Below are 6,000 nucleotides of genomic sequence, written 5' to 3'. Positions count from 1 at the left end.
AACCTCTGTATCGAGATCCCTCCTACTCTAGGCTCCTTTCCTCTTCAAATCGTATTTGCTCATCTGTGCCTATATGCTATATCCCTCAGAAGATAAGCTCCCTGACGGCAGGGACAGTTTCACCGTCTTTGAAATCACAGCCCTACCTTTAACACAGCTCCTCAGCTCAATAAATGGTGATTTAATTGAATCGCTAAGATGAAATCTCTGCTAGGGAATGATACTTCTATGTTGCTATGAAAATTTAATAAAATGAAATGGAAAATACTTCTAAGAACAGTTGGAAAGATGTGATGCCAAAGCATAGAGGAAATCAAAGAGAGCCAGCAGGAAAATAATGAGAGGGGTTATGTTTTGGCTTTTATTTTTTGGTTTCCATTTATTTTAATTGGTTTCCCTCTCACTTGGTATATTCAGAGTATAAAAGTAAGCTAGCAATGTGAAGGCGATACTACAGAAAGCCTTCGTTTATGGGTTTTGGATGTTGAATTAGACAATTTCTATTCTGTCTTTTGACTCTAAGTTCATGCTTTACTCAGATAATTTCATACAGACACTAAATAAAAGCATCAGTTCAAATATTGATATGGAAGACAATAAACAATTCCAAACACAAGTTTTAAATTATCAATGTGGAAAAAAAAACCTTCAGAATTCATACAACACCCACTAAAGGACTCTTTGTTTTCTATAACAATTGCTCATTGTCCTTTGAAAGAAAAATTTCCTGTAGCTTTTTAAGAGAAAACGTTTATAGGAATTGTCTCCCTCTAGTGGCTATATCGATGAACACAAGAATCAATCCTTAGAATGGAAAGAAAAAAAAAAAGTTTCTGTTTTCAAGAGGTAGCCCTGGACCAAAATTTCATCACCCAGTGACCATTCTCCTGGAAATGGGACTCTTAGGTACACTGATCCTCAAACATCAGGCACAATTTATCTCTAGGATAGTGCTCAAAGCCTTTCATTTTGGTAAAACTTACCAGTCAATAAACATTTATTAAGCATCTACCATGTGCCAGGCACTGTGCTAAGCTTCTAAAGAAAGACAAAACTCAGTCCTCACTCTCAAGGAGGGCAGGAGGAAGAGAATGTGCAAATAAAATTGTATGTATATTTATATATAATAATATATGTGTTTAATATATAATATATAACATGTGCTATATATAACATATATGTTTAATATAGAATATATGTAATAAATTGGAGATAAGAGACAGAGGCAGTATTAAGGGAGATCAGGTAAGGCTCCTTGTAGAGGTAGGATTTTAGTTGGGACTTAGAAGGAAGCCAGGAAAGGCAAAAAATGATGATGAGAAGGGAGAGAATTCCAGGTATGGGGGACAGCCAGTGAAAATGCACAGATTAGACAGATAGAGTATTGTGTGCAAGAAAAAGCCAGTGTCACTCAATCACAGAGTATGTGGTGATGAGTAAGGTGTAAGAAGACTGAAAAGTCAGGAAGGGGTAGGGTTACGAAGAACTTTTGGAATGTCAAGCGAAGGATTGTTTTATTTGGTTCTATACGTATCTGCTCTTTGCTGGCAAAGTCTTCTTGAATCTAGTTTCACTTCTCCATGCCTCAATGAGACACTTAAGTAAGACTTGTATGCAATGATAAAAATAGTAATAATAATAATGATACCAGTATGGACTAGTGGATACAGTGCCAGACTTGGAGTCAGGTAGACCTGTGTTCCAATCCCATCTCTGACACTAGATGTATGACCACAACTATATGAGTCACAGGTAACTCTAAGACCCTAAACCATAAATTACTGTAATATGTGTTGGTAGAAGGTTTCCCATGATCACAAAATCACAGGTCCTTGACATGACCCTTTATCCTATTCAGAGCTCTTTTACGTAATCTAATTTGAGCCCAACAATAACCCAAAAGAGTTAGTCTCGACCTAAAGATAAAACAGGATGAAGCTTCTTGTTTCTCAGTGATATCACCAAGTCAAACTATAACAAAACTTTATCTTATACCGAGAAGCAAGTATTCTATTTTTTTAAATCTGTACAGACAGGGATTCTTATCTCTCCTTTAAAAATCCTTTCTCACTGGCTGACTACACAAATAGATATTATTCACATTTAGCTTAAATCCATTCTATTATAATTAGTGCTTCTTGAGGGGTTCTTGTTTCTGTGAAAACCTGGAGGAGGAGAGGGGGGAGGAAGGAACATTTCCAGAAAGAGGATAGGAAGCTCCTCTTTATTGGTAAGATTTGATCTAGTGAATCATGTTCACTTTTAGGTGCTATACAATAAGAGGGACATTCCAAAATTTCCAGATCCTAGTGTGGCCATACAGCTGGAAGGAGCTGGATCCTAATTCCAGCTCTGCCATTTATTATCTGTTCAAACCAGAGTGAATTGTTTATATTCTCTGGGTCTCAGCTTCTTTATCTGTCTAAGTTCTTTCAAGGAATATACTGGAGCCAGCTGGGAGATTCCAATGGTTAAATATTTTACTGTAACCATTTATACCTCAGAAATCAGAAAATACTGCAAGTGAGCACTTGATTTATTGTTTTGTTAGTTGTCTAGACTTAAGAAATTGTTAATAACAGATTAAATTCAAAAGTATTTTGTGAGTATATCTCCCTCTTCCCCTGGAAAGCTTATTGTTAAACATTTACCAGCACATCCCTGGGTTTTTCCCAGCTCTAAGTCTATTAACCAGGATGATGAGAGAATTCAAAACCCTTCAACAAAACTTTCAGCACTTATTAAGTGCCTAGTGTGCATAAATCAGAGTGTAAGAGGGGCACTATGTGGTAATAGTGAATAAAGGGCCAACCTTAAAGTCAAGAAAATTTGGTTTCCAGAATAGCCTACCTCTGACATATACTGTATGACCTCAGTTGTTCCTCAGTGTCCTAGACAACTCTCTAGGCCTTTGGGGACACCCTATTAGTTATAGACAAGTTTGCAAACCTTATAACAGAATTCCCTCTCCCAGTAGAAATCATAGCTCTGCTCCACCTCTGGCTCTTTCCTCCTCCCTTACCTCAAGGAACCTACTCTTTAGTAGAAGAGAGAGTGGAGAGAGAGTTCTGGACTCAAAAGGCAAGTTACCTGAGTTTGATTCCCAACTCTGACACTAACTCTATCCTTGGGCAAGTTGCCGAGTCTCTTAACTTTTTCTGTGCTTCAGTTTCTTCATCTTGTAAAATAGAGATAGTATTGTTGAGATTCAGGGCACCCCAGAAGGTGTGTGTGGCAGGGTCATCTCAAAAGAATTTGCTCAGGCTGTTTCCAAATCAAGCAAAGGCATTTATTCCAGATAACACAGTCACCATGCAGGCTACCCTTTAAAGGGGGGTCACTACCCCTTAAGGGAGACACCAGCTTAAGCAGGGGAGGTTAGCTCCTTAAGAGAGACAGCCCCACCCCCCCAGCAAAGAAGGTAGCCCCCATCACCAAGGGAGATGCTGCTGAGGCAGGGGCAGCCGCTTAAGGGAAACACCCAATAGCCAGGAGAAGCTAGAGATTCCTATACAGGAAAACCTTTGGTGGGCTTCGGTGGGCAAGGAGATGAGGTAATTGTAGACAGGAAGGTGAGGTAATCAAGGATACATAGGCAAGGGGGCAGGGTTATATAATAACAATGTGGCTTGCTGCTAGTGTGGCTATGTAAGGCTAATAACACCAGCACACAGAAAGGCTGCCAGCACAGGTTCTTTGATCTGCTTTTCTAAGGAAGGCAACTTTAAGGGGTTAACAATCTCACTTTAATCAAACATACATACATTATTCACTTAGTTTGGGGAAAAAGCCAGCACCCTGAACTTCAGAGCAAATACAAACAGAAGATATTAACAGATCGAATAACACAAACCAGTAAACATGCATCTAGCTTTCTGTCCAACATCTCAGTACATAGTTACCATGGAAGCACCAACATCTGGGTTTTCAAGCCGGGGGGTGGGGGTGGGGCTGGCTCCTTAACAAAGGCTGCCTAGAGTCTCATCTGGTCAAATCACATAATACTCTTCCAATGAGTGAGAGCCCCAAACAAACCACTAACCTCTGAGTTTATATACCCTGTTCAGGGTCAAAGGGCATCACAACCATGTGACTCAAACCTGTGTGAACTAGGCTTTCTTGTTTCTTAAGCAGGTCATCCAAGACTGCCAGATTTAATCAAAGAAACAAAGGCCAGACCCATCAAAGGCACTTGATTACCTAAGTGCTCCAAAAGAGAAAACAGGAACACCTTAATTACCAACACAGGCTAATTCAGAGTTTCGAGCCCCTCTAGGCCCATCATTATTCCATTGTTCAGCCCATGTGCCTGGGGCAGAGGGACCCCAGTCAGTTTAAGTATTTTATTGCCCAGCCTACTTGACTCTATCTCCTAAAGTAGTTTTAATTGGTACTTGAGATAATGGACTTATCATTGACCAGTCTATTTGAATCTCACTGACACTATTTCAATACCTACCTTACAGAACTACTGTGAGGAAAGTGAGTCATTATGATGATGATCATTACATCATTATCATCATAATGGGTGATGATGAGCACATATTTGCAAGCATTTTTATAGCACTTTAAGGTTTGCAAAGCACATTACAAAGACTAGCTCATTTGATCTTCACAACTACCCAGGGAGGTAGGTCCTGTTATGATGCCCATTTTATAGTTAAGGAACTGAGGGAGGCAGGAGCTAAGTGACTTGTCCAGGGTCATACAGCTAGTAAGTTTCTGAGGTCAGATTTGAATTCAGGTCTGTGTCATCTAGCTGCAAAATAGAATGGGGAGTAAGATCCAAAGTATTGAGAGAGAAATAACAGCTTATGTTTATATAATATCATATGAATTATCTCACTCGATCCCCACAACAACCCTGTGAGGTAAGTAGCACAAGTAATATTATCACCACTTTGCATATTAATAAACTGAGGTTCAGAGAAATTAAAGTTACTTACTCAATGTCACACAGGTAGTCATCAGTGGCAAAACTAGGCCTCAAACCCCTTGGACTCTAAAGTAAGTGCTCTTTCCACCCTGAAAGAACTAAGAAAGGTCTTATCTAAAGATGAGAAAACTTGAGTTTATTCAAATGCTGTTTTCAAATCTTTGAAAGCCTGTCATTTACAAGAGGGATCAGATTTATTAATTATGGAGCTCTAGAAAGCAGAACTAGCACCGATGAAGAGAAGTCACAGGAAGCTTGATTTCATAAGAAAATACTTAACTAATAATTAGAGCCAATCAACAATGGAATGGTCACATTCATTTATTCATTTCATTCATTTATTTTTCTACAAGCAATCTGCAAGTAGAGTTTCTCAGGCCACTGCAGTCTCAAGAACTCTTAATGACACAACCTAGGATTTTCAGAATTAATTAAGATTGCTATTTCTGGTTTAATGCCTAAGTTTAAAATGTTACAGACTACAAAGTCTGCAGCTTCTAAACAAATGGTTTTTGGTTCTTTTTTATTATTATTCTGAACTTAAGAAACCTCTAATAAGACACTTATTTCCATGTACAAAACAACAGAAAAAGAGGACTAAAATTTGCAGCTGTGAATCTATATGTTTAAAAGAATAATCAAAGCAGCATAACAAATTGACCTGAGTCATGAAGAATAGAATCAGGCTCTTTCTGGATTCGTTCCCCTGTAGCTTTTTTTAAAACGTCAATCACACTTTAAATCTAGCATCTCTCATATAATACAAGGATAAACTGACCTAAAGGGGCAATTTCTAAAAGTATGCACGGATATTTCTTGCCTAGGTCAAGTCTACCAAGTAAGACCTTGAGGGAGAGAGGAGAAATCCATTTCTGGCCATGTGTGATTAATGGGGTTTGCCCTGAGTGATAAAGAAGAATCCCCTAATTGGCCCCTGGGCTCAAAGAGCCATTTCAGTGAGCAGGACCTTCTCACAATGGAAAGAAGTACCAGAGATACTGCTCCCCCCAGGGGGAGACTCATAAGATCTCCAGGATATTTCTACCCCAAGATACTCATTCACT

Source organism: Trichosurus vulpecula, chromosome 8 (assembly GCF_011100635.1).
Source record: "Trichosurus vulpecula isolate mTriVul1 chromosome 8, mTriVul1.pri, whole genome shotgun sequence".
Classification (NCBI taxonomy): domain Eukaryota; kingdom Metazoa; phylum Chordata; class Mammalia; order Diprotodontia; family Phalangeridae; genus Trichosurus; species Trichosurus vulpecula.
This window is presented reverse-complemented; position numbering follows the sequence as displayed.